The sequence below is a fragment of the Aphelocoma coerulescens genome, chromosome 13, assembly GCF_041296385.1.
Source record: "Aphelocoma coerulescens isolate FSJ_1873_10779 chromosome 13, UR_Acoe_1.0, whole genome shotgun sequence".
NCBI classification, from domain to species: Eukaryota; Metazoa; Chordata; class Aves; order Passeriformes; family Corvidae; genus Aphelocoma; species Aphelocoma coerulescens.
This window is the reverse complement of record NC_091027.1, coordinates 13047278-13070880: the sequence shown is the minus strand read 5'-3', so window position 1 is coordinate 13070880 and position 23603 is coordinate 13047278. Positions and strand designations below refer to the sequence as shown.

The following is a 23603-nucleotide window of genomic DNA, read 5'->3' as shown; positions in this document are numbered from 1 at the left end:
CAGACTCCAAGGCACACCAGCTCCGAAAATGTTCTTCCTCTACTGCATTGATCTACTTCAGTGTTTGCTGGAGCATGGCAGGGGTCGTTGAATAAGCTCTTTCTGAAGAAAAACACTTTTAACAAAGCACATTTTTTCCTCAAGGTTTGTTGATTTTTCTTCTCCTTACTGCTCTCCTAATGAAAAAATAACTACATTGCCCACATACTGTAAGTACTAGTAAGTGCTTCTGCTCTGTTTTGTATGCCTCATATTCATGTAAATTTTGACAGTGACAAGCAAGCTTGCTCTGCCCAATGGTACTTTGTCATTTTAATCTCTCCAAATGATGTGAATTTTATTGTATTTTACCATTCAGTGGGCTTACTTAAAAGATCCCCTACAGAAGAAGAATCTGAAGACCCCTCCCCTGCCTTAGAGTAGCTTAAACTACAGGGCAAGTCTGGTTTTCTCAGCACAATTTCTTTTTTTCCAAGTTATGGGACAGTGGGATATATAGTCAGAAAGCTGCAACTTAGCTGATTTCTTAAGCAATGTTCCTCACCTACAAATGTTTGGTTTTCAATGGCCTTACTCCTTCCTTGATAGCGATGTACTACAGAACCTGCAGCAACATTCTTCCTTTCAGAAACCAGCCATCAATGCTTTACAAAACAATTCTGATGCTGAATCAATATTTTCATGGTCTCCTACTACTAGAAATGCCAGTATTTTTAGAGCTGCCAAAACACTGAAATGTCACTTTAAGATCAAGGCCTAGATTGTGATCTCCATTACACCTGTATAACTACATGTCAGCAGAATCACTCAGGATTTAGAAATGAAACTGCTCAAAATACAGCCTCATCACCTTGTTTATTTTCTGCCTTTTCTCTGAAGGCATTATTTTTAGAACCCCTGATTGCGAGGGAAGGTAAGAAGCCAGAGACCTGACTCCTATTAGGAGAGCCATTATTGCTTCTTAATGCTCCACTGACCAACCTCCTTGCAGGCTGTTACAGCTCTGCTGCAGCAAGGGGGAGGAACATCAGCAAAAGAGTAGATGCTTCAGCTGGTCTGCTGACCAGACACTCCTCTCAGCAAACTCAGTGCTCCTTTGGATTTTATTCCCTAGCTTTCATTCTGCCATTTGTTTTCTCCTCTTCCTGTAATATTGGCCCACTTTCTGGCAATCAGTTACATTCCTGGTAGGGGTCCTGTGACTTTCTGAAATCTCAGTCCAGAGAACAAATAATTTACTTAGAAGTTCATTTTTGACTCTAGTACAGATGTTTTTTCATCAGTTCATACCTTGTTACATGGTGCACATCCAGTAAAGACACAGCTTTTAAATGATGACCACTGACTCTGCAGGTAGTAGTGAGAAAGAAGGACCAGAATACATCCAAAAAGGTAATGACTAACGACCAGATAAAACTGAAAGGAAGTAGGGGAAGGAAGGAACAAGTAATTATTTTTTTCCCCCCACTTGTATATACCCTACGACTCTCATCATCATCACGAAGGATCATGGAAAAGGAATGACATGAGCCAGAGAAGAGCTCTTGCATAGAGTGAAGGCCAGACACAGCTGGATCCAACAAGCCAGCCCACAGCCTCTTGGGTCAGCAGATAACAAGCAACTGAAGAGAGCTAATTAATATTTTTGGTGCATGACCATGCTCTTCAGGTTTAATTGGTGACAAGTGAGCAACTAAAGAATTGTAAGTGGAATTTCATTTATCTGTATAGAACAGATCAATATTCACTCAGCATGCAACAACTCCTTGCATCTCAATGGGATGGAATAAATTGTCAGTCAGCAGCATGCTTTAGTTATTGGTGGAATGTTTCCAGCTAAATTATTCACCTTCTCAAAAGCCTATCTGATAAATGTTTATTTCTTCATAATTGTGCTGTCTAAGGCTGAGTAGAGTTAATTTTCTTCACAGTAGCTAGTATGGATTGTGTTTTAGATTGAGCTGGGAACAGTGCTGATAGCAAAGGGTTATTTTAGTTGTTGCTGAGCAGGGCTTGTACAGAGTCAGGGACTTGCCTGCTCCTCACTCCACCCCACCAGCAAGGAGAATGAGGATGCACAAGGAGCTGGGAGGGAACACAGCCAGGAGAGCTGACCCCAAATGGCCAAAGGGATATTCCAGACCATGGCATCATGCTCAGCAATAAACTGGTTGTCCAGGGGCTGCTGCTCTGGGACTGTCTGGGCATCATTTGGTTGGTGGGGAGCAATTGTTTAATGCTGGGAGGGGGAAGGTGCCAGTGGCTGTGTGGGGCTTAGTTACCAGCTGGGGTTAAATCACAACGGTCCTGCATTTAACATCTTCTGATTCGTGACACTTGCGATGAACACAATTTAAATTCAGAGCAGGGCTCTAGGAAAATAGTAAGAAGTACAAATAGGAGAGGGCTGCAGGAATTTATTTATTTTTCTCCTCTTCAGATATTGCAATGGCTTCCCATGGCATAAGGGGCACTAATTGAATTTAAATATATCATAATCTGAAGTTCTCCTGCTCACTTCATATCACAATGAATTCCAACTCAACAGCACTGGCAGTAGCAGCAGCACCAGAACAGCACTGTGGGGCTGTAAAGTTCACTGATGGCGTTAGCTGAGGTCAGTCCTGGACAGCAGCAATGAAAATTTCATGGGCACTCTCTTCAAGAGAGTACAAAATCAGACTATCTGTTTTGCAAATAATAACCTCAACTGATGTTATTTTTCAGTGTCACAGAAAATTCAGATTTCATTCATCCCTTGTCAAAAACTTCAACTGTGTATTTCAGCAGTATACTACAACATCTAGAATCAGAGTCCTGGAAACAGATAATTACAAATAATATTTCTATATTAAAGAATTTCAGATCCTGAAGTATTACCATCTCATGAGTTTAACTTCATTTTTACTAAAACATAAGTATTCTCTGTTAGTTTCAGTTCTGTTATTAGTTTCAGTGCTGAAGAGCATAATGCAAAGATGTGTAATTCATGTTATGAAGAGCCCATATGACACACACCTGCAAACCATGATTAAGGCCCTTAGTGTCAATTTGACTCCACGAGAACACAGAGCTCAAATCTTCAGCAGGTTCAGAACCACAACAGGATCACAGGGGTGATTCAAAGTGTCAACAAAAAAATTTCAGAAGATCAAGGGGAAGATTCTTGTAAATACAGTAAGATTAAATTATTATCCACGGAAGTTAAATGTTTTGCACTATTGAGTTATCTTGATTGAAACCAACACTACAGAAGAATTTCCTTGAAGAACTGGTTCTCAGCATGGATTTTGAATGATAAGTAACACTGAGATTCGACACAGAAAACCTCCAAATAGAGTAATATGGCAGAAAGCTACAGTTAACTGGCAGAAAAAAACCCCAAGAAAATTGAAGAAAGGGGCTATGACCATTAATAAAGTAGAAAGAATGTGAACAATCCAATAAAAGATTATATAAGAAAAGAAACTGAGTAGCACAAGATGTAAACAGGATAATACAAAATGAGAATCTAATGAGGCATAAAGAGAGGGTTCATTTAGGGGAAGGCATCACGGGCAGGATGTTCAGAGCTGTTGCATTTTCATATACATTGGAAGAGGGGGATATAGCTTTGCTTGCAGCTTGCAAGGTTGCTGCAGTAATCCAGATGGTAAGGTATAAGACCCTAGTTAAAAGTCCTAGTGGTAAAGAATGGGAAAGGGTAAACAAGCTTATACTGCCCAATTTTGAATGTGGCACATTTCTTGTTTGATTCAAATGCTGCTGAGTTTACCTCATATCAGAGGCAAAACACAAGCATAGGGAGCAAAACAGAAAACTCTACTGAGGAAAAAAAATCCTTGTGAACATGGATTAATCTCTGACAATTATTTTAAAAGTCAGGCAGAGAAATACAAATTGTGTATCAGTTGTAATTTATGTTAAATGCAGCTTTAAGTGCCACATGTAATATGTCTATATCCTCAGAAACAGAAAAGGGAAAAATAACAGATGTTGCTGCTGTAAAACATTAGGCAACATGAATGACACCATTTGTTTTCCAAAATAAAAATAAAAAAGCAAGATAAATGAACACTGAAGACTTAAATTCATAAAATATTCAATACCTCACTTAGCTGATGTAGTATGTGACACCCTTTCTTGCTGCAAATCTCACAGCTACTGTGGTAAAAGAAAGGAAGCAAAGAAATGAGAGTTAGTGTAAAATGATGGGGGCTTTGACACAAGTTATGACAGAGATGAAACCTCTAATTTAGAAGCTTTCAGGAAATTTGGGGGTGCAGAGCTTACCGTGATAGCCTCAAAGAACTGTATAGGGTTATGTTATACAGGAGGGAAGCAGCACAGCATTCATGTCTTGACATGGGAGTTATCTGGGGAAAATATCTGAAGGCTTTTCAGAAAACATTCAAGACCTTTGCTAGCTGAAGAACTTCATTTGTCCCAAGAGATTCCTCTGAAGGGCTCAGTAAATAAGATAGGAGTTTTACCCCTCTCACCTGCAAACTGGTGAGAATGCTATTTGTATTGCAGTGCTGGCAAGTGCCCTTGCAGCAAGTTCTGAAGTCCTTCTCTCTCCAGCCTAATGACACCTTGCCCATTTTACTTTCCCAGGACAAGGCATGTCTAGACAGAACAAGGATTGCAAAGAGCAGGACTGTAGTCAGTCAGTGAGAATGGATACAGAAGGAGAAATGAAGAGGAAGACACAACCTGCACACAGTGAGAGCCTGGGACACAGCACTACCTCCAAGTAGATGGACTCTTTTAGGTAGGAGGGGGATTTTCTGTTGGTTTTTTGGGGGTGATTTTTTTGTTGGTTTGGGGTTTCTTACTGGGCTTTCATGCATTTTTGCTGTTCCTTTAGTCCCCCATAGTTGGTCTGATTACTATTTGCTCTTTCATTAATTTGAATTTCTCTTTGCAGAACAAAGGCTCCCTGACTGCTCCAGTTTCCTCACTGCATGCCACTCACCCACTCACTCCAGTGACAGAACATGAAAAGAAATTACAGACTGTGGGATTGAGATTCTGCTTTCACTTCTCCCAAGATCTGTGGGACAGGGGGTAACAAGAAACAGTTTTGTATTTCTGTGCTTCCCCACAACTCAGACTGCTTTTACAGGGAAATTTGAAGATTACTGCCTCATTTTTATCCCACATATTTTCTTCTCCATGCATTTTCCTTTCCCTGAAATCAAACTACCAAAAAAGCTTTGTAGTATTACATTTGTGCCATTCAGCAAAATCTAGTAAAAAAACCACAGAAACTGCTGTGAAATTTTTCACTTTTTCCCCCAACAAATGGAATTCCTGCCTGCTGCCTGCCCATCCTCCCTCTCCACTGAGCCAGTGCACTGCGATAATCACACCAGTAGCATTCAGATAGAGATCAAGTGATGCAACCAGCTCTATCTCAGTTCTGACTTTCAACTTCACATTTTACTTGGATGTACATTTTTTCCTCTAATGAAAACTGCTTTTAGATAACAGCAGAACTACCCCAGATTTAGATAGGAAAGGAAGGAGTCTAATCCATCTAAACACAGGGAAAAGGGTTTGCTGGGTTATGCTGTCCTTCTTAATATTCTCTTTAAGAACACTGCTAGAATCATTTATATCTCAAAAAATTTACAGCTTCTTCCAAGAGGGCAGTACAGACAATATGCCATTTCTATCAGCCCTTCCAGTACTGGCTCCATACTGCTACAAAACCAGTCTTGTCCTGTACATTATACACACAGTCAAATACTGAATACCTACAAAACTAATCTGGAATATGTCAGATACCCAGAGGCTTCCTGAGCTATGGCTGTGATACAGTTAAACACAGGTAAATAGGAAAACAGCCTGAAATACAAAGGCAACATCTGGGGTTCACTTTCTTTTTACACCTGACTTAACTAATCTGACAGTGAACTTTCTGTCTCTTTTGAGTTTTACTTTAAATCTTGCTTTATCCTGGAACCCTTACAGAAGAGGGAGCACTTGGTTTGGTTACTACCAAACCAAAGGTACCACATCTAAGTTTTCATGGAGTTATGTGTGGATACTCATAACCACTGCTCTCCTCATCATTGCCCTGTATTTTATCAAAAACAACTTTGATGATCCTGGAAGAACTCACTGACAATGCAGCGTCTGAATAAGCAAATAGCTATCAACAGATCTATTGACTTCAGAGGGGCCAGTTGTGTAAGAAGCAATTCTACAGCCATGACTGACACAAAAAACACATCAATATCCTCTGTTTCTTCTCCAACTTGTCCTAGAGGTTGAACCTGACAACAGTCACAACCTCAGTTATATAAATCAAGCTTAAGGTAAGATACATCATCTTATTGCATTATTGTTACAGTGATTGTCTCCCTGAATAACCATGGACAGAATTCCAGGTTTCCCTGTAATCTATAATCGAGGGCTATAAAATCGTACTCATCCATCTCATGCTGCGTTTATTGGTATGAATACTTATAGAGTGCCAGTACACTTAGAGCAAATACATCCCCAAATGAAGAAACAAATCAGGTTACGTTTCAAAGCACAGCCTGTACCCTCTGATTCACTGCCTGCTCTCCCTCCTCTATCATAACAGCTCAAACTTGGCTTCTAAATCAGCTGCTGAAACAATGATGCTGGAGCAGTGAGACACTGAGGGAACCAGCTCTCTCCCTAGAAATCCAGTCAATTAAATTTTGCCCTGAAGGGATCCAACCTAATATCAAAGATGCTGCCATAAAGGTAAGTTCCCTGGAGCACAGGGTTAATGATTCAGAGCATGTCAGGCTGGTCTGGAGCAGTGGAAAAGAAGGCACACCTAAACTAATAAATAAATACATAAGGAAGCAACCCAAATAAATACCAGGAGTAATTTAAAAAAAAAAATTGCTACGGAGACATACTGCTGTAGTTGGCACCCTATTTAAGAGATATTCAAACTTCCCTGAAATCTCACCTTAATGCCTGAATATTTTATTTCCCAAGATCACTGATACATGAAACACCAAAGAGTCTGTTAATACCTGTGAAAAACCTCAAGCATAAGTTAATCATCTCTGAAAGGTATTGCAGTTCCTGCTAGGAGCAGGTGAAGGATGTTTTCACATTCAAAATGGAGACTGAAGGTTGGCTGTCTTTGCATCTTGTAATTCATCCTTATAGATACATTATCACCAGCATTAAAATACAAGAACTTGCATAATCTCTAAAGTATTTATCTGTGAAATCACACTGAAATAAGGTGTCTTTGGGTGACTTTATGATGTGTATCCCTATCGCCTGCTCTACACCCAGATGTGAATCCTGTGCCTTTCTGTGCCTTTAAAACTGAGTCTGAGAGAAGGAAGGAAAAAAAAAAGCCAGGCAAACTTTTCAAAGCAGTTTTGTGTTCAAGGACACAGAGCTTGCTGCTGCTGCTGCTGCAGAGCAGAGCCAAGTACCTTTGTGCTTTTCCCAGCTCTTGGCTCCTTTTCTCGGAAGACAGAGATGGAGAGTTAAACTCCTTTGTTTTCCTGTGACTTCAGTTTCTTCATCTTCTCTTCTGGACTGTTCAAAAACACCAGAAGACACCGGGAGACCTGACACCTCAGCCCAGAGGGGCCCAAGCCGACCCAGCTCCGAGGAGGAGAAAGCCACACCCACAGAAAGGACACCCACTGAAAATTTAGCAGGTTCTCTCCACAGCGAGAGGTTTTATTATTTAGCATTGCTCTTTTCCCATGCTTGCGTGCACTTTACTTGTTAAGTAAACAGTTTTTTCTTTTTCACTTTCCTCTGAGGAATTTCTTCCCGAACCTAGTGGGAGAGGGGCAGCTGAAACCTGCCTTCTATCAGAGGATATTTTCCTCCAATTTGTCTCAAACTGGGACATAAGAGTATCTGATGATATGAAGAACAAGGTTTTCTAAACTTAACATTCCAGACCCAATAGTAGAGAAATTCACATCCACCTCTTTTCCATTTGTTCCAAATTCAGTTGCTAAATTAAGAGATTCATTCATTTTGTTCCCCAAAACAAGAACACAGTCCCCCTTTCCTTTTTTGTGTGCACTACTTAATAAGATGTTAAAGCAAGGACAATTTCCCCACTAGAATGAGAATCATCAAAAGCTGTGAGAGGATATTCTGAACTATTGTCCTCAAGCAGCAGGAAGAACACACCATACAAGTGCTTCATGTGCTTCTATTGCAGAACACCAACAGTCACAAAGAGGCTGAACTACTTCGGAAGACAAAAATGTCACTTGTCTTTAACAGCTGTGTTTGATGATTATATATATGCAATGTATCATTTCTTTATATATATTGTAAATTTTTACCTTCTGCAACACAACTTCTAAATACATTTGGCTAAGAAGATTCAGAAACCCCCAGTAATGTTATAAAGCAGGCGATAGCCATGTTCCTGTTAGCCTCGTTCTAGCTGAATTACCTTCCCCTTTAGAAGCTGTATGGAATAAGCTAAGTGACTGGAATTAGTTTCCAGGATCATTAACAGACTGTGTTAAAGTCACCCAAATGAAAACTCTTTAAGTTAAAAAGTTAAGTTTAAGTTAAGTTTAAGTTAAGTTTTAAAACTGGGCAAGTTTATGTTCATAATGGAAAAATATTTGGCCATTTTGCCAAATTAGTTCTGTCATCAGTTCACAAGAATATTGAATATTTTTGCTCTGTCAAAAAGTATTTGCATCCTTACAAATAGGACTATGCAAAAGCCTTGCTGTAGGTACTCCCCATGCCATAATTTGTAGCAAGTTAGTTATTTATGCTACTTAGGCAGTCTGTATTTCAGAGCATTTCAGAGCTTCAACACAGTGTTTTTGTGCCCAGCTTTAGCTGGGGGTACCACACAAAAGAGGTTCCAAAGGAGCTTTCAACTAGTAAGATCAAGGCCCTGAATCCATGTCTCTTTAAGGGGAAAAAAAGATACAATCTTTCACAAAAAGTAGTTGGAGAATAAATTTCTATCAGAGAACTGCTAATAAAAAGCAAAACCTTATTGATAAAGGACAGGACTTAGTGACTCCTCTTTCTGTGTGATCAACAGCCCAAGCTGGATCCTGTGACATAAACAATAAAGCTGAGCCTTCAGGTGCTGTGAGAGAAGGTCTGATGCTGGAATAAATCAGTTCTATGCTGTTAAGGGAAGTGAATACAATGGTGATGGGCAAAGTATAAAAAAACAGAAGTCAAAACAGCAACAGAACAATCAAGTAGATAGATATTTGTTACCATAGCAACCCAACAGCATATGCTAGAAAGCATATATGCTAGAAAGAGCCTCTGAGCCATTACAAGGAGAAATGAGAGAAACTGCAACCCAAACAGGGTTTGGGCTATGCTAGGCTTGAGAAGTAGTCCTGTTCCTTGTGATCTGCAGACCATAGGAATGATATTACCTGGTGGGCAGGTCCTTCAGGAGCATCCATGGTACAGGGAAATCATGTTCAAGTTTGGCAATGAAGGCATAGTATGAATGGAGAAGGAAAAAGGAAGTCTGGACTATCAAGAAAGACTGTTCAAAAGACATTGCTATATCCCATTTGACAAAAATCTCTCCTTGGGCCTGTAACAGGTTCTACATAGAAGCAAAACCAATTCACTTCTATTGGTATCTTAGTGCCACATTAATTCCCAGTTTAAAATCCAGGTATGTCTTTGTAAAATCTATTTACTTCTAGTACGTGTCACATGGAAGATTAAGGTCTAATTATTACATTTTTACTCTCTCTCTCTCTAAGAAGTTTGACAAGTTCTACAGGCAGCATTTTATGCTCTTATGAAGCATCAGCCAGGAGAAAAGGCACTGCTAATCTTACTAAGACATCACAACCTACATCACCTCAAGTCTCTTCCACGCCCAGCTCATTAGTTGCTGCAGGTTTTTGCACCACAGATCACCCAGATATTTTAGCTTTCTGCAGGTGGTCAAACAGGCAGAACTTTTATTACCTCTCCTTTTGAAGAAAGGGAGAGAGAGAGAAGCAGCAGCCAAGGGTCGTTTACTTTCAAGCAGTACTTCCAGGTTGGATATTTAATGTTAGCAGTCATATTGTAAGCTCATTCCTTTAGAAAATTCCTAGGGGAAGAAGCTGTACCAGAAATACTGGCTGAAATAGTAACCCTTCATCCTTAGGGTCAAAGGAAAACCTCTTCTTGTAAGCTCAACGAAATCCCATCTGCTGGATATGAATGAAAGCAAAAAAAGTTGCCTACTGTATAAACACCTCCAAAGTAAATAAAACCCTTGAAGGGAAATGACAAAGTTACAGAGTCAAGGGAAATAGCAGAAAGATAAATTATCTCAGGAAGCCAGATTCACTTCTGTGCAATACATCAGTAGCAGGACAAAAAAAAAGATTGAAAATCATGGCAGGTTTTAATAGATTAAAAAAAAAAAAAGTATGAAAGTCTGACCTAACAACTGTTTCTTCCCCCTCAAAGCCAAACAAACACAAAGCAACAACAAAAAACCACCTGGAAGACAAACCAAAACAACTTTAGAGGAAACCACAACTTTGGAAATTAAAACTAATAACTTCTCCAACCATTTTAAGTTATTATGCTTGTGACAGGGCATTGGAGGTGTTCATGTCAGATTGGCAAAGCAGATAAAGATCCCACTAGAGAAATAAAAAAGATGCCCAAAAAAGAGCAGAGTAAGACAGCTCAGCACAAGCACTGATGGAAGAGAGCCACTAGGCCAACCCTCTAAAACCAAAATGCTTTTGATGGAATAGATCTGGATTCACAGTGTTTAGCTGAGTGCAGTATATGGATCAGTTACCATCAATTTGAAAGGAAATATAGCTCATTTAAGAAAGCAGTAGCACAGGAGTTATCTGACGGTGAGGAATATAAACACCAGAAATCTCTCTGTTTCTGTGATGATACAGAATATGCACAATTATAAACAAAAATTGCTAAGGAAATTATTTAATAACAGTATATATGAGTCCTATTTTATCATTATACCCTGCAGTATTATTTTGTATGTAAATTTGTACAGAGAAAAAAGCACTCGAAAGGAAATACAGCCAGGGCACAGGACCTGTGCTTTTTTAACTCTGTCACCAACTCACTCTGATTAATATCCATTTCCTGTTACATGTATTTGACCATAGCCAGACCCATCCCTCTGGAGATACCCTGGGTATGTCCTGCCCTGTGAACATCCTTTAAGTGGTCACTAAATTGTTCTCCATGGAAATTTCAGGAGCCATTCCATCTGCTGGGAGGGTTTTACCCAAAAAGGCAGTGCTCTGATGGCAATAACGCTGCTGCCATCACTGCAGGTCTGTTTCAATGAACACCTCTGTGCCCACCTGTGCTAAGCAAAGCCTGAGAGGCAGCCTCACACAAATCCTGCCACAGGCTGGTACACATTCATGCCCTCAGAGAACACTTTCTGGGGCATTTTCAAATACATAGTTAGACACAAGTTCTTGTGTCAGCAAACAAGACAAGGATGAAATTTTCACTTTTTGCTTCTGTTGTAACCCTTTTTTATACCCTTCTTAGGAAATGTCAAAATTCTCTTTTTATATGCTATTAATATCTTGAAATATTCTCCTTTTGTTGCAAAGCTATCATGGCAATGTACAAAACAGAATCTAGTTCAATACCAGTCAGACTCATGATATGACAGGATTTAAACAAAAACAGCTCCTTCCAGTTTCATTTTAAAATATGACAAAACCTGTTTATCAAATACAACAAACCCATCTATCACCTTCTAATTGGAAGCCTTTTTTGCTAGCATGCCTGGTGCCTCACTAATCTGTACACAACTTAATATAGAAGTTAATAAATTATACAAGAGAACTAATTATACCTATTTGTCAAAAGATGAGATAGTTAAACTGAGGAATGAGCATTTCATCCTAATTAGTTTGACCTCAACTTTGGGGGGCAGGGGAAAAGCAGGATAAATTTTTCTGACTAATCTCGGAGTGGTAAGAGCTATTATCATACAGACAATACAAGGCTGAAAGGGCCACTGTTTCATCAAGCACAGGAACATGCATTTCTTTCAATTCACAGTGTACCATCCTGACACCAATCTCCCCAGCTGTCCAATCTGCTTATGGTAGAAGACCATGAAAGGGAAAAAGTTAGCATTAAGCCATTTTATCTACTTCCCCTCTTTGTTACTCTGAGGTTGTTTGTGCTCATACACTTATTGAAAATCTAACTTTGTATCTTCCAGCCTATTGTTAAAAACCCACACAAACAAAAAAAATAAAAACAAAGGAAGAAAATCTAGGGGACAAAATTATTTCCTCTAAGCATATATAAAACAGGTCTAGGTATGAAAAACTATCTGAAAGATAGTCATCACTGGAACAGAAGTGGTGCTGACCAGCTGTCATGGGTTAGCAAGCATAGTCCCGGAAGTGACTTTCTTGCAAAGAGGTGCTTACAGCTTCCTCTATGACCTGACAGAACCTATCAACTGGCTAGTTTGAATATTGACAATTTTTTAAGCCACTTAAAATTCTGACTGCCTCTGCGGTCCACATTTAAGAATGGACAAACCCCAGGAAAGGCCTCTCTTGCTTCTGGCTGGGGGACAGGTGACTGGGCTGGGCCCGTAGAGGGCCCAGCGGGCCCAGCCCGGGCCCTGCCGGGTCCACACCAGGACCTGTTCAGGCCGGGCCCGGGCCGGGACACAGCCATCCTGGAGCCGTGCAGCCCTGTTCCACCCGTGACCCCCCACAGCCCTGCTCTGTGCAGACAACATGGCTCCCCCTCCTCCTCCAGTGCGGCCAAAGATTCAGCTGAAGCTTCCCCGCTGCCCGGCAAAGATCATGTGACCAACAGCGATAAGCAAACTCCAGCTGTGGGGCCGGGTTAGATTAACCCTTTTAGGGCTGTAAGTTTCCTCCAGAACAGACAGAGCCTGCAGACATTAAGTAAAGAAAGAAGAGCTGAAATCCTGAGGGAGAAGAGGAGATGCTTAAAGCTGAAATTCTGTTATAAAGCTATGGTGGTCATGGGCTATGATATATCAGAGTACCCATTGTAATTTCATGAAAGCATGGGGGGTGGAGCGTTCAACTTGTACTTGTGAGCAAAAATACCTGTGCTGGAATAAGCAAATGCTGAAGCAGCTGTAATTTGATGAGAAGTTTGAACAGGGAGAGATGGAAGCGATGAGGACTCTTGCTCCAATCAGAAGGCGAAGACCTCAGTTCCTAGAGATGCTCCCAGAGATAGTCCTAGAGATGATAAGGACCCTTTATCTCCCAGGGAAGGGGGAGGGCCTCTGTTCTTAGAGATGAAGATGCTCCCAGAGATGGGTGAAGAGAACTTTTGTTTTTGAACAGCTCAACCTTAAAATGGTACCCCAGTAGCTCAAGATTGGGCCCTCGAAAGCAATTGTGGGAAAAGCTGCAAGTCGAGGGAAGGGACTCTCACATGCGAGCAGAGAACCAACACGGGCGGCTGTCTCGCTGTGACACTGAAGCCATGAGAGAACCTCTTGTGGAGATGTCTCCATAGCATGAGCAAGAGAGACTCCTCTCCCTAAATGAACTGAACAAGGTTATTATGGAAGTGGTAAACTGACTGAAAATCTCAAGGGTTGTCTTTTTACAGTGGGAAAACAGGGAAAGGTGGGGGGAGGAGAAGTGTTCTGAAGGCGTGATATGATTTTTTTCCTTCTTTTAGGTCTGTTAAAAAAACTTCTTTATATTCTTTCAAGTTTTGTGCCTGCTTTGCTTTCTCCTAATTCTTATCTCACAGAAGGTAAATAGTAATGAGTATTTTGGACCAAACCACTGCACCAGCAATAAAAGACAAAGCACAGAATACCTGACAAATGCACTCAACACATGGCCTGCATTTGGCTTTACCTGCTTAACGGCTGTACCCTGAGTAGTACAGAATTCTCTCTCTTCAGGTTGCATCACCATATGTTTTTCACTCCTCCTGTGCTTAAGGAGGAGGATCATCAAAAGAAACTGACAATTTATGCATAAAAACTATGTAGATATATTTTCCAAATAGAGTTCATATCTAGGTGAACCCTCTTCACCATAGCTTTGCTGTGTGGATGCTGCATACCAAGTGACCAATTTTGCAAGGCTAAAACTGCTTTTATAATGAACTCTGAACCTTGAGTTGTTATGCAACACCTATAGCTCTATAGTAAAGCACCTCTAGGGACAAAAAGCAACAGTAACAGTCCATATTCCAAAATGACAATTCAACATTCTAATATTAGGATAAAGTATAAGCTGCAGAATCCCAACTCTCTGGTCTAAGCTAAAATTTTCAGAAATCATTTTTGCAAGAAAAATATGAGAAGTTGAGAGCCTGACTGTCACAATGTCAAATCAAAAGTGATTAGAACTTTGTTGATTGAAGTTTCCAGCCATATCCCAGGGACTGTTTCTACAACTCTTGCACTGAACAGCAGCGTGTGCCAGAAGCCCACTGACATCAAAGAAGTAGCTGGTGTGTGCGCTGGGCAACATGGGCAGGCACAGTGGAACTGGATTCTGACACATAACCTACAGCAGTACAAGCATGAAGATATACTTGCTAAATATTTAATAATACCTGTCTTAGTTCTTCAGTTAACTAACCTTTTAGCTCAAGGAAGCCCAAAAATACATGTTTTACTTCTGCAAGCTACAGATACTGTTAAAAAACCTGTGTGGATTGAAAAAAGGCCTGCAGGGAGTCTGAGGACCTGAGCCAAAGCCACCAGAAGCTGACTGTTTGGGCATTTAATTGAAAGCCAAGTTTCAAGTACACTTTGGGACAGTCTGAGCCAGCAGTGCATGAGGTAATTCTGCCCCTTTTCCATCCATTTTGTTTCCATTCCTGTCTCACTCACTCATCCTGGTGCAAGTGTTAGCCCAATGCAGTGGAACACAAGGGATGTAACTGGCTGAAACAAAACTGAAGGTGATGGAGGGCTGAAGAGGAGGGTAAAGGCTAGCTTTAACCACACAGATTTTTCCCAGTTCACATTACCTCATAAATTTTTCCATCTCTAAGAGAAGGAAGACAGAGACCGTCAACCAGAAGGCAGGCAGGTAGTACTAATTTAAACCTTCTGACCATGAATGTGTCAGTGCAGCCCTACTAAGGATATACCAGGCTAACTTTCTAAGTTTTGCCTTTCTGTTTTCTTACAAAATTGTGAGAAATGAGACAACTCTTAGTAAAAAAAAAAAATTAAAATAATTTATTGAAAACAGAAAAATGGAAAAATTACAGAAATTTAAAAAATACAAAAATATGGCTCGATAGATGGTATGCCCCAGGAGCGCAGGGATTTTAGATCTCCTGGCTGGGTCAGCACTGGACCTCAGGTAGAGAAAAAGGACTTACAGTGCTAGGCTGGCTTTTGGCTGGTCCAAAAAAAATTACTAAAGGCTCCTTAATAGGAGTAGGGCTTTCCCAGCACTGACATCCACCACAGCTAGGCTGGAGAGAGAAAAGGGGCGTGTCTCTGTCTGGCTCATTGTTTTATAGTGCCTTTGCTCTGCCCACAGCCTGCCCACAGCCCACCCACAGCCCGCCCCTTCGGTTTAAGGTGATTGGTGTTTTCCCTTTGGCAGATTATCTCTGTCCACCAATGGCTCATCGTTGTCAGAGGGGTGGTACTAGTTGAGATAAGGGTGCTACAATGCCTTCATTAAAATTCAGGTTGCCATGGAGCTTGCCTGCAGGGTAATGGCTATGGGGCTAAAAATAGCTGCTGGCTGTTAGAACTGGGGTTTTTGAAATTTGCCTTGGAACCAAAGTACAAGTAAAAACACCTAAAAAAATATTAAAATACATCCAACACATCTTTAAACACTTGTAAAAGTATACAGTAAACACAGGAAAGATAACTCTTATCGTGTACAAGTGGTTTGAAGTTTGAAAAGGGAGCATTAAGTTGGGAATCTTAACTGGGAAGGGTGCAACTCTCTCTTAATAAACTACTTTGAACAATTGAAAACAATGGAACTTGATTGTTGTACCTGGGCTGATAGGTTAATTTTAACATTCAATTTAAAAATATTTAACTCAAAATTAATTAATTAAAGCACTTAATATGCAAAGACCAAGCACAAATAGGAATTTAATGTATGACAAAAATGCACATTTTTATCCTTGTTCCCTGTTTTTATTACAACCAGAAGGAGAAAAACATGTTTGTATGCAGAATTTATTTATGAAGTAAATTCCAATATTTCCTACTAGCAAAAGGTATAAGAACTTTTTACAATTAAGCACACAAGCCTTGCTTTTTAATGGCATCCAAGGACTGCTGATCAGTTTCTAAAGAGAAAGATTTTTTGTAACCAGAAATAGGAAGAAATTGGTATTCTCTCCCTTCAGTCATTACAGTTCTCATCAGCTGTTTTTTAAACTTAACCTTTATGGGTTACATTAACCAGACAGGTCTACATTCACTTTTTTGGAGCTGGTTTTGAGGAAGAAGAGAGAGCAAGAGGAAGCAGATGATATTTACTGCACAATTTTAGGATTCAATCTGGATGAGTCAAAACGAGTCATCTCCTGAGCCAGGAAGTATATGAGAATGTTTAAATGCAATTGAAAAATTCTTCATTCAATTCTGCAAAGAAAATTCTCCTTCCAGCATAGATCAGTCACCGACAGTCACAACCCTTAACTATTAGTTGTGATTCTCTATAGATCCTAAATCACTTTACACAGGAATATCATTTAGCCAAATGTTTCCATGCGGGATTTATTTAGGTAATTCACCCTGCTGGAGTGGTCTTGTCCCCCAGATCATTTTGAGTTCTGTACCTGTTTCCCCATGTACTGTGTTCCTTCTCACTCTGCCAGGGTTGACAGACTCAGAAAATACTCTGCATTCTACTGTCCAACTCATTAATAAAAATACTGATTAATATGAGTCACAGAGTATTTACAAGCCCTCCTTGATATATTAGCATGTTCTGATGTTTGGCTAATTATAAATATTCATTTGGGTTTTTTTTCTGACCAGTTCTATATCTACCAGGCAGTAGACATCTCTAGACCACTTTTCCTCATCTGACTCAAGAAAACACTACATGAATACAGTGCAAGAAACTTGAGCTAATCAAGGTATAATATATCTAATGCTTCTCTCCTCACCACCTGACCTGTAACACTGCCGTACAAAGAAATTACATGGGTTTGTCACGATTTGCCCTTGAGAAATCTGTTTACTTGGTAACAGATCTTGCTAACTGGCAGGGGCTTATAAGATGTCTATCCAATTATTTCTTGCTATATTTAAGCCAAACAGACTGGTCTTTAATTACCAGCTCATCCTTTCCCTACCCCCTCCTGAAGTAGCATATTTGCTTTTCCCCAGATACCACTTTCCCTACACAGCCAATTCTTTAAATGCCCTAAAATTAATCACATCAGGTCCAGCTTCCTTGAACACATTTAAGAACTACACTTAAAGCTAGAAGACTTCTGCACCTATTTTTTCATTGACATAAATCCCTCAGTACAGAAGAGTCCTCTGAAGCAGCTGAAAAAATGTTTTCAAAATACGTAAATCCTAAAACAAAACACGAAGTGGCAATCATGTGGCTTAAGAAAATGTTCTTCATATTCAGCAGGCATTAAGATCAAGAGAAGCAGTGGCTTGTACCAAGAAAAATACTTTATAATTTTGAAGCAATTGAGACCCTAACTGTGCACTTGGGTCTCAAGGTATTTTAGATGTGTATTTCTAGATCTCCCTCCCACTACTTGAGTTTTATTGCTCCATTTTTGGAAAGTAGACCATAATAGTAATGCTTCTACTTTGCCACCCTGAGAACGCTATTTTTAGGGGCCAAAATAATCAAGATGCAGTTAAGAGAAACTTGGGTTTAGTCCTAGAACTGTGTCTGTAACTCAAGAACTCAGAAATTCTAATCCTTGTCTTTGCTTTCTCTGACTGATGACGTTGGTATATCTCGCCAGGGTTGTGCACAGTTTTGAACCTCACAATGAGAGGTCACTGGGTATAGAGGGCCTTGTTTCACATCTAAGGTAGGACATGAACCAAACTCCCTCCTTCTCTTTCCCCTTGTAAAAACACATCTGTTCAAGAAGGAACAAGCCCCACTAGAACAAAACAAATTTCTGACAGCCTAACACCTTCTCTAACTATTGCAACTACTCCTTACTGGATTACACATGGTCACTATGATAAAGAAATAATTCTTGGCAAGTCCCTGCTACCAAATATCCAGAGATGGAGATGTTTCCTTGTGGGAGCTACACTGTATTTAACCTCTCCATTTGTTCTTCACATATTACTTTATTGTTCACAGCAGTCCTACAGATGCCAGAGCAAATGACTCAGCCCTTACACAATGATAGTTGATTGATTACCAAATCATTACTCTGAGTCTCTTTTTTCTTTTTTTTGCCAAAGTTGCTGTGGTTTGAATATCAATTTTTAGCTTAGATCAGCTTAAAGGTACTTAAACAAAGGCATTCAGTTGATCCTAATGGAAACAATCCTGAAGTATTGCATTAAGGACATCATGATATCACAGAATAAACTCTAACCCACATAAGACAAATACAGCTATTACAATAAACTGCTCTAAACTGCCTGAGCCAGCAGAAGGGGTAAGTGTCAAAGACCTGAGGCAGTTATCATTCTATACAGGAGACTGCTATACAATCAGTAAGAATAGAAATCAGAAGAGAACACTGGATTTTTTATTTACATACCGGCTATATAACAACTTTAAGAACACTTGCAATTAAGGATTACGTTGTTTAACAGCTAAAACAAACAAACAAAAACACCACCAAAAAAAAAAAAAAGCATCAATTCCATTTTCAAGGGGACAATCTCTACCTCATCTATCCAACATGAAATATTCCACTTGAACTTCAAGCATCCCTGCAATGTAGAATATTTATTTTTTGGTATTTTGAAAGAAACCAACACAACCCTTCAACTAACTACTAAAAGGAAAGACAAGCTCATTTTTCTAATTATCTTTTCCCAAAGAAAATTCCCCTTATTACAGTATCCAACCCCCATATCCTCATCTCTATAATTGTTATTGAAGAGACACTTTGCAACTGGGATTCTTAATATTTGCTGCGGTTATTACAGATTGCATAAATAATGTAACAGTGTATTTCTCATGGAAAATGTGGAACTAGTTGCTTCAGCCCTCTGGTGACATATTCTCCTCACTTGACTCTACCTCCCCAGCAGACAGATGCATTTTTCTTACAAGGAGTATTATTCTCTGGAGAGACCAGCACTGCCCCAGCTAGAAATTCTGCAAAATGCCTACCATTATGACTTTCTTCAGAGAAGTGGAATATCACGAGCTTGACAGGGAACAGGAACTTCTGTTCACTCCTGAACTATCTTTTGTCACTACCAGTTTAAAAATATTTCCATTGAATGTAGCCTAGATTATGGTGCAAATGGCAAAGCAGCAAACCTACTCAGGCCTATTTCCACCCATTTTCTCCTACAAAGAATCTGCAGTGCTACTTACGTTGCATGCAATAAATCCTTGCCTAAGTATCCACATAGTATTTAAAAACATATCTTCAAGAGGAAGTAAACAATGAACAAAAATTGCTGCTGATCTCAACCCAAAGACTAAAGATGTTGTAAGGTCTGAAACACACTTTATGTTATTCAACAGCTACAGACTAAAGCTGGTGAGGTTTACAATAAAGAGAGCAAAGAAAATCAATAAACAGAGAAATAAATAGCTTGCCTGAATAGTGCATGTCTTTCACATCAAAGACATAAAGGAGGGACAAAAATACAGAGATCACTTTGTCCTCAAAATGAACACAGCACTTGACTGGAGCTTGTTTCTCACTGATACATGCTCCTCCTACTTCTGCAGGCAGGAGTAAACAATAGGTGAAAGCTACTGAGCCATTGTATTAAAGTTCTGGATTTACAGTCTACTTTCTTTATTAACCTATATGCTTAATTACAACCAGTTAAAGAAATGTAGTGCAAGTCTGTAAACAAAGCTTGGTCAATTTGAGGTAATGGATAGTAGGTCATTTGGAGCTAAATGAGATTTCTACTCAACTATGTTCATATGTATGTTCAATGTTCATATGTAGCATGCTCAACATACTCAATATTACAGCATGATGTTCCAGAGGATTCTTGAAAGCTCCATGTGGAACTGGTTTCCAAAACAATCTAAAAATTTGTACTTCTTTAGACTGTCAAACAATATCCTTGCAACAATGGACTTAGAGAAACTTGATGCAGGACTGCCCTAGAAACACTCCCTCAAATAAAAAACCTGGGTTCACTTAGGTGAAGTTTCACTCCAGATTACCAGAAGGTCATGCTGATTAAATAAACACAGTATATCTAAGGAAAACAAATTATATCAAGACTTGTATTAAATTTACAAGAGGAAAGTGATAGGCATCTGTTAGGAAACAATTTGGGGTTTCCAGTGAAAACTAGTCTCTATGGAAGCACATTCCACTTCCTGCGGTTTGAGATCCAACTCATAACACTGGAGTTTCCTACCCAACTGAACTCTGAAAGGCAAATGTAGCAATAAGTGCCACAGAAGAGCCGAAGGAGGGAAGGAAATTATACTGAAGGGGTAAGGATCACTTCCTTCAAGCACTTGCACAATAATCATCATTGGATTGCCCCTGAAATTCTGTCTCCTCACACAGTCCTTGGGCTGTAAAGTTGATTAAACTTATTACCTATTCAAGGTACAATTCAGTGAAGGTTTATTGCTTACAATGTAATCAACGTCGTACTCTCCCACACATGACAGCTGATGTTCCAGTCTCTTCCTTCACTGGCTATTTCTGTCCCTATCCACCCTACAGCTTTTCTGAGTTTCTCTGACCTATGAAACTAATAACTCACACTATTTATTACTGCTTACTACTTTGTTTCATTTTCTTTATTAGAGATCAAAATACTGCTCTCCCAACAGCTCTGTTTGAGTCCACATGTACCATTTTAACTTTCCCTTTGGACAAGTGTAATATGCTTTAAAGTCATATTAAAAAACAGATCTTTCAATATAGCCTACATAATTACTTTCTGGGACAGAAACACAGTTTCAGTCTTCCACAAATCCACACATATCCTTAAGCATTTGAGCTAAACAGAATGAATCTTGGTTTGAGAACTGCAGTCACTGTTCCTTGTTAATCCCCAGTGTAAACTCCTAAGCACTCAGCCTGTCCAGGAAAATGTGTATTGGTCCAACAATTCTTTTTCAACACTAAGACAGCTACAGGCAATGTTGCTTGAAAAAGCACACGGTATAAATGGAATGTTGGCTGATAAGTTTTCATTTATCAAATCAATTTTCTTCCCCTAGAACATACTCAGTTAAATCCTGAGGAATTATCCCATATATGGTACTGTAATAATATCCCTTTCTGACCTTTGTGGTGTGATACTTGAAGTCAACATGGTAGCATCATGTTTCAACATTCAAACTCATATACTTCCTATTAACCAATAAGTCAACAGACTACTAATACATTTTTCACGGTGAGAAAACATTAATGCCATTATTACAATCAAAGCAAATGCTTGGCTATTTGTTTAAGAGCCTGCCCACAAGTGCTGGAGCCAGTGCAGGTCAGCAGCAGAGAGAGATGCTCAAAAAGAACACAGAAGTGCAAGAAGATCATAGTTATGGCACATTTTGAGATTTGTGCCTTCCCCCCCAGCCTGCTCCAAAGGCACTCGTTTTATTCTCAGCTGAGTGGTGATGCAGCAGTTCAGAAGTGGATCTGACCACTGCCAACAGGACTGCTGCAGCAGAGGGAGCCTGATGGGGCAGGCAGCTCAGCTTAAGTTTTTTCCCATGAGGAAAGCAGTGTTCCACTAGTTCCTTCAGATTAAAAATAAATAAATAAAAAATAAACCCCTCAATATTATTAACTGAAGTTCACCTAAGACTGCACCATCAAATGCCCTAAATTTAAAGTGCTTGTTGATCTCACTCTGCTTGCCAGAACAAAGTTCTCAGGAATATAAACAGCTGGTTATTTTTCTGATTATACAATTTACTAATATACAAAACAATTGCATCTTTAGGTGTTAATCTGCTTTTTCACAGATCATCACTCAGTTTTCTTTTGAATCTTGGCACATTTTCTCAAATCCACCTTTGCTGACAAGTTGTTATTACTATTTAGTAGCAGAAGTTTTTCATACAGTAGATTTCTGTCTTCTTGTTTACACCTACGAGAACATTTTAAGGTTATTTTTCAATTGTTAAGATCTACTGTTTTATATGTCTCATCACCACACCCTTGCAAAGTCAGACAGACTTCATGAGTTCCTTTGGAATTTTGTTTGTCTTTCATCATCAAAAGCACATGCTGCTTTATATAGCTATGCATAACATTTTTCATTTTTTCCCCAAAAAGTTTGCAATTTTCAGAGCTGCCATTTCACAAATGGCTTGAAAAATACTATCACAGTCTTATTTTTAAAACTACAGCAAGGGTTTCACAGAGCACTAGGCATACACATAGGTGGGATGACTGCAACAGAGTTACACTGATAAATTAAGGCAGTTTAGAACCTGAGCCTTCTGCTCATCTTGCTTGAAAACTCATCTGCACATATGTGAACCTAGGCATACCCTCTATCATGCCTGTACCTTGCTTTGTGCTAAAAGTCACAGACAAGAAGAAGGGAAGGATCAGATTTTCTGGTGTGTCCATACATCTAACTTGAATTTAGTGTACAGAAATCCACATTAGATTAAAGCAAAGCAGTTCATGCAGGAAAGCAGTTAAGCTGTAGCAATATGGTAATGAAGGATAAATTAGAACACAATAAAGACTTCTGGAGTAATGTCTTAAAAAATTACTTCCAGTACTTAGCTAATCTCTTTAGTTTAGATACAGTATACAATATACACATTTTTCTTGTCTGTCATAGGTTATCTGAAACCTACAAAAAAAAATATACTTACAAAGGGGTCAGTATATATAGCCCATTTTGCCCATTACTACATCTTTCATTCCCAAGAACTGTTGCGTTAATTTTCATGTTTTAAAAAGGCCCAAAAAAGCAAAACATGCCAATATGACCCTGTAACTATACAATATTAAACACTAAGACCACACTCTTGATTTTACAACACAAAGATTTCTACCTCCTTAGTATCGTGGCAACATTTAACCTTAGACATCTTTGTCACCTTTTGTTAAAGATGTCGGGGGGAAAGGAAAACATTCAAAGCCTTGAAAATGTAAAGAAATAAATTAAGGTTTCTGTTTTCAAAAAAAACTTTATTTATTTTCATTCCCTTTAGCCAAAGGACATGGGGAGGAAAACAATCTTTTAGACACTACTAACAATTCTTTAATATATTAAAGTATATGAATGTTGAACGTTGGTTCAGCTTCTTTGGAAGTAACTTGGGTATACACAGAAGGAAGATAATAACCACTGAAAAAAACAGAGGACACTGTGGTATTGACATATTCAGATTCCCTCAAGAAGAAATTCAAAGGTAGCACAAAATGGTGTCAAGCCACTTCAAAATCTGGCAAAATTACATCAGCTTTAGGTTCAAGACAGAGGCTTTGTCTGACTTTTTTATCGTGTCAGAGAACTGCAGACA

The 23603-nt window shown here is 39.3% G+C and overlaps 1 long non-coding RNA gene across 2 annotated transcripts; it reads left to right on the top strand.

Annotated features, from left to right (window-relative positions):
- Positions 1–1565: 1565 nt before the first annotated feature.
- Positions 1566–5233, top strand: LOC138118330 (uncharacterized). 2 transcript variants are annotated; one of them, XR_011155098.1, is made up of 3 exons: positions 1566–1703; positions 4618–4774; positions 4931–5233. It is a non-coding gene; the product is annotated as an uncharacterized lncRNA (long non-coding RNA). The 2 variants fall into 2 exon arrangements; XR_011155097.1 differs by lacking the exon at positions 1566–1703 and adding an exon at positions 3093–3177.
- The last annotated feature ends 18370 nt before the right edge of the window (positions 5234–23603 follow it).